The 11936-nt window shown below is 45.6% G+C and overlaps 1 pseudogene; it reads right to left on the bottom strand.

Moving 5' to 3' along the window:
• Nucleotides 1–240: 240 nt before the first annotated feature.
• LOC126177351 (5S ribosomal RNA) lies at nt 241–358 on the bottom strand (annotated as a pseudogene).
• Nucleotides 359–11936: the final 11578 nt, after the last annotated feature.

Here is an 11936-nt window from a genome sequence, read left to right as displayed (position 1 = left end):
TGATTTATGTGTGTGAATAAAAAAAACGAAAACTCCTCCTGAACAGGCCACGAAGGCCCAAAGGTACCGAACGGCCGCCGTGTCATCCTCAGCCCACAGGTGTCACTGGATGCGGATATGGAAGGGTTCGTGGTGAGCACACCGCCCTCCCGGCCGTATGTCAGTTTCCGAGACCGGAGCCGCGACTTCTCAATCAAGTAGCTCCTCAGTTTGCCTCAGAAGGGCTGAGTGCACCCCGCTTGCCAACAGCGCTCGGCAGACGGGATGGTCACCCATCCAAGTGCTAGACCAGCCCGACAGCGCTTAACTTCGGTGATCCGACGGGAACCGGTGTTTCCACTGTGGCAAGGCCGTTGGCCTATGTGTGTGAATAATTTCATTAAATCTGCTATCACAGTCCGATGCAGTTCTGCGATATGTATCCGTAAACACCTTGTTTGTTGCAATTGCCGCGCGGGATTAGCCGAGCGGTCTTAGGCGCTGCAGTCATGGACTGTGCGGCTGGTCCCGGCGGAGGTTCGAGTCCTCCCTCGTGCATGGGTGTGTGTGTTTGTCCTTAGGATAATTTAGATTAAGTAGTGTGTAAGCTTAGGGACTGATGACCTTAGCAGTTAAGTCCCATAAGATTTCACACACATTTGAACATTTTTTTTTGTTGCAATCGCATAATGACTTGCAGTGCTATTCACATTTAGAGTTCAAGAATTATTTATAACATTTAGCTTACAATAACTTACAAACTAATGCGGATATCCAAGGCGCGTCTTCACCTTTTTCCCTTCAAATGACGCTACTGGCTCTTCAGTGACACATGGTTCCCGGCTGGGTCGGAGATTTTCTCCGCGCAGGGCCTGAGTGTTGTGTTGTTCTAATCATTACCCTTTCATCCACATCGACGCGCAAGTCGCCGAAGTGGCGTGAAATCGAAAGACTTGCACCAGTCGAACGGTCTACCCAACGGGAGGCCCCAGTCACACGACAAAAAAATGGCTCTGAGCACTATGGGACTCAACTGCTGAGGTCATTGGTCCCCTAGAACTTAGAACTAGTGAAACCTAACTAACCTAAGGACATCACAAACATCCATGCCCGAGGCAGATTCGAACCTGCGACCGTAGCGGTCTTGCGGTTCCAGACTGCAGCGCCTTTAACCGCACGGCCACTTCGGCCGGCCGTCACACGACATTATTATTATTATTATTATTATTATTATTAGTGACACATGGTTCATTATTAATTTTGGGGCAAGCTTTAATTTTGCACTGGACGCGAGAAGCGCTCATGAGAAACGAGCAGCCATGGTGCTGCCCCTTTGACAGGTTTTCCCGGTCCCCTTAGCGGCCGGTGGAAGTCCAGAGACAACCCCATCTGTGGAGCATAGTGTGAAAGTGGCCCTCCACGTGCTCCTGTCAAGCTTATTTTAGCTGTCAACACGAATATGAGCAGATCTTAGCAGCCATTTGTGCGCCTACGATCGCTTGTTTGGGACTAAATGAAGTGTCTCTTTCCTTTACAGTAGCTTGTCGTGTTGCAGTAGGTAGAACAGACAGGTCCTAGTGCCAGGGGAGACGTAGCATTATTAGCAGAAATAGCCGAAGTTATTACCAGAGCAGTACTGAGTAGCGTTATCTGCAGTAGTCTGGAACAGTAGATGGAGCTCTAGCTGGGTAGCTGAGGACTTCCGTGTGCGCCGTCTTGTGAGTGCAAAATAGATGGAATAGTGCTAGGTAATCACCATCTCTGTGTAAAGACATGATCTTTCGTGGATACAACTCATTTAGAGCAAATGTATTCTAGGCTGGTGTATTCTGAATAAAGTTAGGAGGTCAAAAACAGTGTTCGTTATTGAGTACTAATTCCTATTCTTACCTTTCATTATAAGGGAGTTTTAACGCCATAGTCTAGTCAAGACTCCCTCTCACTTAGGCCAGATGGCTAATTCCCTTTCAAAAAATGTTGAAATGTGTGTGAATTCCTAAGGGACCAAACTGCTTAGGTCATCGCTCCCTAGACTTGCACACTACTTAAACTAACTTATGCTAAGAACAACACACACACCCAAGACTGAGGGAGGACTCGAACTTCCGGTGGGAGGGGCCGCGCAGTCCGTGACATGACGCCTCAAACCGCGCGGCCACTCCGCGCGGAGATTCCCTTTCTCCCCGAACCTTGTTGCCGAATCCCAAGCAACACTCACGATTGGGACGAGGCAGAAAAAGCCTAACTGTTATCAGATGTAGGGTAGAAACAAGGTTAAACAGGTTTACTAGGTCGGGTTGCTACAGCGACTGTGGCAAACAGCAGGAACTTGTGGCGACTCGCAACTTTCAGCCAGATAGAAATTCGTACCACGCCAATAGATTCTAACACGGAGTCATAGCAGTGTGCTGGGCAACTTAGGGCACTGACAACATGGCGCTGAGGATCCAACAGCCTCCACAGGCCACAATATCTCAGGCATAGCTGCAAGGGGCAGCGTATCCAGGGAAAGCAGTATTGGTCACACAAAAGGCTGCATTCTCGTCGAATGGGAACGCCCCGTTCCGCTGAGCAGAGCCACAAGGTCGACGCAAGTGCCAGTGACTCATCGCCAAGCATCGAGAGAAACTGGTGCCTGTCTAAACGAAATTGTAATCATTATAGCAGTGGTTCTAGGTATGCTAACTGTAACTCCTTCATCACTAAACATGACATAAGTGCTACGGAAGCGTTGTATATTCTAGAGAAATCTTTTGATGGCAACATGAGGAACCTGGAGGAATCTATTAAAAAAATTGATTCAGCATTTGAGTTAGTGAAGCCAGTGGATCATGGACTCTCGTCCACACATTTTGTAGAAGCAAAAATTATGGATGAGGCAAGATCACGACTGCAATTGTGAGAGAGAACGGGAACATGGGAAGAGATAAAAACACATTTTACAAAAAACTGCGTGACGGAGCGAACGACGGACTTAAGGGGGGTAGGAGGTCAAACGGTCCGACTTGGAGCAGGAGAGGCATCACACGACATTTTAATTTCCAGTATCTATACTTTTACAAATAAATTCATAAAACATTGTCAGCATCACCAGGAAGGATTCAGGATTCACACTCATTGCATTGGAAGTTCAAAACATAACAAAATAAATTTTTTTGCCTGTGAAAATTCATCATTTTTTCAGTTACTAATTGCTGCGTTTGTTGCTATAGGTACACTTTTCTTCATAAGTTAGAAAGATTCTTCGATTAATTTTGCACAGCATACTTACCATACTTACAGGTGCATGAAACTCTAGAATTTATTTAATTTATAAAAAAAAACGAATGAGCTGTTGTATTTTAAACTTCATGTTTAGAAAAAACACAAATTTTGTAGTTAATTACCTCAATTTTTACCACAGTTTTTAATATATTTGGAAAATTCTAGAGTTTCATACACCTTTAAGTACGGTTTATATGCTGTGCAAAATTCATCGAAGAATCTCTCTTATTTATGAAGAAAAGTGTACGTATAGCAACAAATGCTGCCATTAGTAAGTGAAAAAAATGATGAAATTTCACATGTAAAAAAATTATTCCGTTACGTTTTACAACTTCCACTGCTAAGAGTGTGAATTCTGAATCCTTCCTGGTCATGCTGACAAAGTTTTATAAATTTATTTGTAAAAGTATAGACAGTGGAAATTGAAATGTCCTGTGGTGCCTCTCCTGCTCCAAGTCGGCCCGTTTGCCGTCCTACCCCCTTAATGCGTGTAGGATATTTCACGCAAGGCTAGGCCATGGGAAACCAGTCTCTTCATGGGGCAATACGAGTAACGAAATGCAGGGAAGCTGTAACTAGGGCCAGAAGTAGAGAAAGCAGAAATGTTGCCATAGAGCTGGCCTCAGGTGCTGTCGACAAGTGCCCTGTCGACAAGTACGGACCCCGTTGCGCTATTCGATCAATCGATGTAACACAACTGATGTGGAGCGAGACTCCAGAGACCAGTAACGCTTCTCGCTGTATCCTCGTGCGCTGTCGACAAGTGCGGAACCATACCGAGAAACCGGATGTATTGTTCCGCGTTGCGGTGTTCGATCAGTCGACGTCGGTTCTCGAGAACACGCCCTGCGGCGGTAGGAAGGGGGAAAGAGTTAAGCAGCAGCCGTCCTCCGGAAAGCGGACGCCACCGGTCTGGGGGCGGCGCGCGCGACGCAGTAAGGCAATTAGCAGGAGCACGCGGCTGCAGAGCGCGGCTCTCTTTTTCCCCTTTTGAAGTCCCGGAGCGCGGCCCGCGGCGCTCGGCGCCTCCCCTGGCGCCCTCGTCCCGTCGACGACCTCGCCAGCAGCGGCAGCGGCAGCCGCGGGGGCGGCTCGAGTGCCGGGGCACCGCCAGGGCCGGTGCCGCCTCTCGCCGGTCTTGAACACGCGGCCTGCCCGCCGCCCACGCCGCCCCCGCCCCCGCGCCTGCAGCCGCTGCCGCTCCGATGACTCAACATCTCATTACGGCGCTCATTACGACCGCGTGTCCGGCTGGTTAATGGCGCCGCGGCCCGCCCTGGCCGTGTTTAATGAATATTACCGGCCGTAAAACGGGGGCATTTTAGCTATCAGCCGGCTGGCTGCACGGGGTGCGCGTGGCCGCCGCAACACCGGCAACGAGGGGCGTCGCAGATGGCGCCGCCGGCGATAACGACCCCGCTGTCGCCTCGACCTGGACAGCCTCGGTCGGTACTCGATACGTCCACTGTAGTGCACAGCCTGTCCCGCTTCACCTTGACACCGATCCCGCCGAAATTGGCTATTACTTTCATTCTGCAGCTGGCTAAAATGCCAGATCACAGTTCCTCCGCTACAACCTGCCGTAAGGAGGCCACACTTGCTTCACCAAAGCCCTTGTCAAGGGTTAGCGCTTTTAGCTTGCTTCGCTCAGAATTGTTCACACCATCTCTTTAAGTGGACATTGTACCTTATATACACTACTGACCATTAAAATTGCTACACCAAGAAGAAATGCAGATGATAAACGGGTATTCAATGGACAAATATATTATGCTAGAACTGACATGTGATCACATTTTCACGCAATTTGGGTGCATAGATCCTGAGAAATCAGTACCCAGAACAACCACCTCTGACCGTAATAATGGCCTCGATACGTCTGGGCATTGAGTCAAACAGGGCTTGGATGGTGTGTACAGGTACAGCTGCCCAAGCACATTCAACACGATACCACAGTTCATCGAGAGTAGTGACTGGCGTATTGTGACAAGCCAGTTTCTCGACCACCACTGACCAGACGTTTTCAATTGGTGAGAGATCTGGAGAATGTGCTGGCCAGGGCAGCAGTCGAACATTTTCTGTATCCAGAAAGGCCCGTACAGGACCTGCCACATGCGGTCATGGATTATCCTGCTGAAATGTAGGGTTTCGCAGGGATCGAATCAAGGGTAGAGCCACGAGTCGTAACACATCTGAAATGTAACGTCCACTGTTCAAAGTGCCGTCAGTGTGAACAAGAGGTGACCGAGACGTGTAACCAATGGCACCCCATACCATCACGCCGGGTGATACGCCAGATGGCGATGACGAAACACGCTTCCAATGTGCGTTCACCGCGATGTCGCCAAACACGGGTACGACCATCATGATGCTGTAAACAGAACCTGGATTCATCCGAAAAAATGATGCTTTGCCATTCGTGCACCCAGGTTCGTCGTTGAGTACACCATCGCAGGCGATCCTGTCTGTGATGCAGCGTCAAGGGTAACCGCAGCCATAGTCTCCGAGCTGATAGTCCATGCTGCTGCAAACGTCGTCGAACTGTTCGTGCAGATGGTTGTTGTCTTGCGACGTTTCCATCTGTTGACTCAGGAATCGAGATGTGGCTGCGCGATCCGTTACAGCCATGCGGATAAGATGCCTATCATCTAGACTGCTAGTGATATGAGGCCGTTGGGATCCAGCACGGCGTTCCGTATTACCCTCCTGAAACCACCGATTCCATATTCTGCTAACAGTCATTGGATCTCGACTAACGCGATCAGCAATGTTGAGGCATCACAACAACGTTTCACCAGGCAACGCCGGTCAACTGCTGTTTGTGTATGAGAAATCGGTTGGAAACTTTCCTCATGTTAGCACGTTGTAGCTGTCACCACCTGCGCCAACGTTGTCTGAATGCTCTGGAAAGCTAATCATTTGCATATCACAGCACCTTCTTCCTGTCGTCTAAATTTCGCGTCTGTAGCACGTCATCTCCTGGTGTAGCAGTTTTAATGGCCAGTAGTGTAATTACAATGTTAAATTTGCCAATTTCAGGTACATTTATCTCGTGAACGGTTCATGATAATGTTATAAAATTTTAATGGCTGGTGGAGGAAGAGCCTCTCTCTATTGCCTAATTTTTGTAGATAAGTAGCTTACATAACTTATTTAGTAGAGACTTTTCTCCAAAGTTGTAAAATTTTTTCCACTATTTAAGCTTTATTAATTCATAATTTCTACAATATTAAACTGAACTTCTTTCAAAATTGCATAATTGATATTCAGCCCAGTTTATGTAAGTTGTGAAAGTTTATTTGTTCTATATGGTAAGTACCTGAAAAAATGTATCTAATCATTGAAAAATAAACTCACAAGGACCCGGCTTTAAAGATCAACACAGCTTGTTACTTACATTAGAACGTCCCTACACCACATCCTGGGTGATCTGCTTTTTCTTCATCCTCCCTGATTCTCTTAGCATTCCTTGAGTGCATTCGTGCCTTCCTAGCAAATCATAGCAACTGCATAATCTGCTCTCTTCACACGGATAGCATCCAGTTTGCAACATGCCAACATGCCATCACCATATTTCCCCTCCGTTGTATGCCTAACTTTTGAAGCAGCCTAACTCACCCCACATTGCCATGATTAAATGAAAGAACTGCGTCATAAACACCCAATTTCAATGTATCTTTACCTACAAATACTGTTTTAGGAATTCTAGACCGTATGACACAGTTAAATGATTCATTTGGATTCTGGAAGGACAAGGAACAAGTGAATGTAGCGCACAAACAGGGCAGACAACTGAGAGAACGAAATATTTTCACAAATCAGCGAATTAGGTTTTCGAAGTTCAAGAAGTTGACAGAAGGCAAAAAGAGGGCATGGCAACATGTGCTGCCCTTAAAGTAAATGAATATTTAAAGTCTTTAATGGCTAAAATGTCCGTAGAAAACATATTTCTCTAGTAAAATACACTCCAAAGAATGCTTATGAGCAAAAAAAAATGTTTTTTATATTTGGGCTCCTACGAAGGCACAGCTGCTCTTAAAGGATATCTAAAGTTTCTCTTTTCTTTTATGTTATAAAGTAGGCAGCCTCGGTTACTCTGTTAATAGACGTACACTGCACATGGTCTTTCCAGTTGAGTCCGTATTTTTCAAATGTAGTTGTAATGAACGCAACATTTACTTTTTGTCTAATACCAGTCGTTTTTTTTATGGTTAGTAGTGACTATCCCGTTACAGAATCCGAGTCCGGCTCCAGATATCGCGTGACACACATCTCCAGGGCAGCAAGTTACGTATTTAGCTTTTACTGTGTTTTCATAGTAGTAAACAGGGCGATTTTTCCACTGTGTACATACTCTAGGGATTGATCAATGGGAAACGTCTAATGAACTTGTATCCGGAAATCGATGGTTTCCACGCTACAGACCATTTATTCAATCATACTTCGTTACAGAGACTGCAGTCTAATACGCAATGCATTATGCAGCCACAGTTACAGTATGCATGGTTTCCTCCTAGAGGATGGTACTGTTCCTCATACGTCATTCTCTACTCATGCCAAAGTAATTGCTAATGTTGTAATTCACTTCTCTTGCTGACGCACTTTGTAGTGGATGTGATACAGCGTTGTACGCAATGGTCCAGTATTCGAATCGAGAGCTTACCGGCATGGTGTTTACTAACGGAAAGGCAAATGGCAACAGGCGGCGAACAGCATGGTTGTATCAGGAGACCTATCCCTACCGCCAACAACCACAGCATGTTTGCAACAGCATTTTGCCGTTTGTGTGACACAGGGTCGTTTCAGGAATCAGGAAATCGTGAAGTATGTACCAGTAATGTTCGGACACGAGACTTGGAGGAAAATGTGATTAACACTGTGGAAGGAGACCGCCATCTCAGTACGCGGGGGTTGGCCCACCAGTACAGGGTAAGCCACACGACCATGTGGAACATTCTCCATGACAATTTTTACTACCCTTATAATTTACAGCGTATGCAGGGCTACTGGTTTCTTCACCTGGCAACCACGATTCCAGGATTTGTGTCATCCATTTTCTTTACAGATGAGGACATCTTTACGCGAAGTGGTATCTTCACCTTTCATAACATTCGTCTGTGAGATGGTATGTAGAACCGGTATCGTATGGTGACAGTAAATCATCCACATCGGTGCAGCCTGAATGTGTCGGCCGAGATAATGGGCGACCGTATTTTTGAACCAGTTTTCCTTCTACGTTGCCTAACAGGCCGAAACTATCGGCGTTTTTTGCGGGTGACTTTGCCTCTCCTGCTGGAAGAAGTGCCACTGATGATTCCAAGGGTTATGTGGCTGCTGCAAGATCGTGCTCCAGCCCATTTCGCCGTTGGCGTACGGACGCATCTCAATCGTGTCTTCCCTGGTCCAGTGATAGGACGAGGGGGTCTAGTTGCAAATCCTGCTTGTTCACCGGATCTCAACCCGTGTGATTTCTGATTATGAGCCCATCTCAAAAGTATTGTGTATGCAGAGTCCATTCCACATGTTGAGACACTGGAGCAGCATATTCATGCTGCCTTAGACACTGTTCGGCAGCATCCTGGACAATGTGAGCGTGTGAGACAGAACATGCCAATGGGCGTACACGCATGCGTTGAGGCACATGGAAACCATTTTCAACACATACCATAACTGTGACTGCATGGTACAGCCCATATTAGACCGCAGTCTCTGTAACAATGTATGACTGAATAAATGGTCTTCAGCATGGGAACCATGCATTTCCGGACATAAGCTCACTAGACTTTTTTTGTTTCGTATCCTCTCATCGATAAATCCCAAGAGTTTGTAGACGGTGGAAAAAATTACCCTTTATAGTGGTTCGTGATATGATTCCACCACACGGGTAATTGAATGTGCTCCCGTTTTTTGAGCCTCTCAGCGTACTCTGTTGGACTAATGTTTAGTTTATGAGCTTCAGAACGTTCTATTATGTAAGATTTGCAGCCTGAAAGACGTTCTTGAATGGTGTTTAGGTCTAGTTACGCCATGCTCTCCTGTTAACAAATATCGTTACTGCTCCTGTGCGACCGGGCCGGCGCGCTACGCTTGGACATCGCTGCAGACAACTCAGAGTCCAAGTTTTGTGGCCAGTTTGGTCCTGAGACAAGAATGGACCGCACAACAAAATAATATTCCGTATATCACCAAAAAACCTCCGACATTTGACACACCACTAAAAACGTGGTCATTGCTAAGCAGAATTAGAATCCAACGTGGCATATGTGCATGCTTTTTACACAGAAGGAGTAAATAAGCGTCATCACTTTGTGATTGCGGGGAACCACAGACCATTATACACATCACAAAGAATGCCGCACACGATCATGCGATAGTAGACGAGAAGTTTTCTTTGGTGACTCCAAAGACGATATATTACATAAATGCTCTAGATGTTTATTTATAAGATTTTGTATTGTATATATTATGCTCTACACTCTGTGTAACTTTAGGTTACAATATCTCCGGATGTAATTAACATTTTACAATGCAACAAACGACACTTATTACGTATTTGTTTACATGTTCAGATGTGCTAACAAAACTAACGGGGTTCCATTTAAAAAACGTAGGTTTGTGTTAAAAAACACACTTCCGTGCATTTTTTTATGGTTTGTATTAACCAATTACACTAGCCCCTCTCCTCACGTTCGGTCTGTGGAATCGATTCGTCAGTATTTGATGTGGTTTACGAAATATATCCAGCGCAGGGTGGTCAGAAAATGTGTGAAATGCTTGTAGGCATGTTACAGGGCACGTTGTACTGAGACATAAATATTAAGAAAGAAATCCGATACGATGCTCCGTTTCCGAGTTACTTAGCATTGAAGTTAGCCAATCGGGGCGTCGCGTGCTCACATTCAAGCGGCCTGCCAGGGGCGGTGTTTCCCAACGAGTGCTTTGTCTCGTTAGATGAAACTTGAATTTACGCGCGCGACGCCCCGATTGGCTAACTTCAATGCTAAATAACTCGGAAACAGAGCAACGTATTGAATTTCTTTCTTAACATTTACGTCTCAGTACAACCTGCCCTGTAACATCCCTACAAGCATTTCACACATTTTCTGACCACCCTGCATATATATACAATTCACTGTCTTACAAACTCTTCACAGAAAGTCATTTGGAGCATACAAACGGATAGCAAAGACATGCACAGTCAACATAAATTAAGGAAAACGTCAAATGAAGTTAATAACACCATTGAGAAGACGGGAGCAGTCCTAGGAACAGTTGTAACCCCATATTCGTTGTGTAGTTTGTTCGCTAGATAGTCTTGCATGTGATTTGTGTTCTTACCGGCGTCGAGAATTACCCTACGCATTATTTTTCAAAAATGATGTCTAACATGTTACCAAACATTGTCCTGAAATTTGGGTAACGTTTCATCTTCCAACGTGCCGTTCTTATATAAGCCTCGAAACTAATGAGATTATCTTCACTATTGTGGATGATGATATATGTCACAAACTGTTCTCTAACAGCCACATCACGGTGTTGTTCTTGGTAGTGGGAAGATGTTTCGTGTCCGGCCAGCGCAGGATGTCAGTGCAGTGGCTGGCTGGGCTGATGCGGGTAATCAGGCCCAGCCTCTGCTGCGCCCATTTCCAGTTAATGAGATGGCCGCCACAAGTGAAGCGATGGCATAAGGTGTCGACGAGACCACAGCGGACGCATTTATCACTGTCACATAAGCCGATTCTATGCAACCTTTCATTAGTGGGTGTAACATCGTTTACCACTTTATACCATGTGGACACCACCTCAGCAGTGTGGACGGTTAAACTTATGTTATCCCAAACTGCCTTCAAATGAACACTCGGGTATTTAAGTTCAATGGATTCCGGACTATTGGAGATGTCCATCTTTTTAATAACAAGTGCGTCGTCGGTAAATCCTGAGTGAAATAATGTCCATCAATACAGCTTACTTCAAGAAAAAACTGCTTGACATGTCGTAGTTTTGTAGGATGCATTTTACCTACATCAATGGTTGGGTGCACATCGGTTGCTTGTAAGGTTCGGAAGAGCCAACTGGTTACGCTGAGAGGTTCCTTGTCCAACAACTGGGTGATTCGTTTAATATATAACGCAGTACACTTTCTGTTAATGTCAGGCGAGTCCGCCGGCCTGTCTGGAAGACGTCAGCGTGGTGTATTTCACGTTGAACAGATGCCCTTGTCAGGTAAACCTATTAAAGAGTTTCATCACGTGTTTGGCCTGCATCTTAGGGACTGGAAATATTTGGGCCGTATAGTACGCTTTATAGAATATATAGGGTTATTACAAATGATTGAAGCGATTTCACAGCTCTACAATAACTTTATTATTTGAGATATTTTCAAAATGCTTTGCACACACATATAAAAATTCAAAAAGTTTTTTTAGGCATTCACAAATGTTCGATATGTGCCCCTTTAGTGATTCGGCAGACATCAAGCCGATAATCAAGTTCCTCCCACACTCGGCGCAGCATATCCCCATCAATGAGTTCGAAAGCATCGTTGATACGAGCTCGCAGTTCTGGCACGTTTCTTGGTAGAGGAGGTTTAAACACTGAATCTTTCACATAACCCCACAGAAAGAAATCGCATGGGGTTAAGTCGGGAGAGCGTGGAGGCCATGACATGAATTGCTGATCATGATCTCCACCTC

Source organism: Schistocerca cancellata, chromosome 3, assembly GCF_023864275.1.
Source record: "Schistocerca cancellata isolate TAMUIC-IGC-003103 chromosome 3, iqSchCanc2.1, whole genome shotgun sequence".
Lineage (NCBI taxonomy): Eukaryota > Metazoa > Arthropoda > Insecta > Orthoptera > Acrididae > Schistocerca > Schistocerca cancellata.
The sequence above is the reverse complement of the archived record's forward strand: the minus strand, read 5'-3'. Positions and strand labels throughout refer to the sequence as shown.